Source organism: Poecilia latipinna, unplaced genomic scaffold (assembly GCF_001443285.1).
Source record: "Poecilia latipinna isolate Pla-1442-1.1 unplaced genomic scaffold, P_latipinna-1.0 Scaffold4346, whole genome shotgun sequence".
Taxonomy (NCBI): Eukaryota; Metazoa; Chordata; class Actinopteri; order Cyprinodontiformes; family Poeciliidae; genus Poecilia; species Poecilia latipinna.
In genome coordinates this window covers 12,925-13,298 of record NW_015116962.1, presented here as the reverse complement: position 1 = coordinate 13,298, position 374 = coordinate 12,925, and the positions used below count along the sequence as shown (strand labels likewise).

Genomic DNA, 374 nt, shown 5'->3' with positions numbered 1-374 from the left:
TATACTTGTGCCTAATTTCAAATTATAGTCCGTAAAATAAACCTGAGATCAAAAAATATATATACTGAAGATGTCAGAAGCAGAGACAAAAGGTTCTACTGAGACTTGAACTCAGATTGCTGGATTCAAAGTCCAGAGTGCTAACCATTACACCACAGAACCTACATGTGTCAACATAAGTGAAGTAGCCTTGATTTCAAAGATGCCTGCATCAAAGTCAATTAGCATACGAACCATCACTAAGGAGTTAGATTCTTGTTGATTCGCTACACTCTGTGACAAGCATGACCTATAAAATCTGTTTCTGTCTGGTTTCGAACCTGAGACCTTTTGCGTGTGAAGCAAACATGATAACACCTACACTACAGAAACTG

At 38.0% G+C, this 374-nt stretch overlaps 1 non-coding gene across 1 annotated transcript; it reads right to left on the bottom strand.

The window, feature by feature from the left end:
• Positions 1–90: 90 nt before the first annotated feature.
• trnaq-uug (transfer RNA glutamine (anticodon UUG)) lies at positions 91–162 on the bottom strand. Its single transcript has one exon. It is a non-coding gene; the product is annotated as a tRNA-Gln (tRNA).
• Between the last annotated feature and the right edge of the window lie 212 nt (positions 163–374).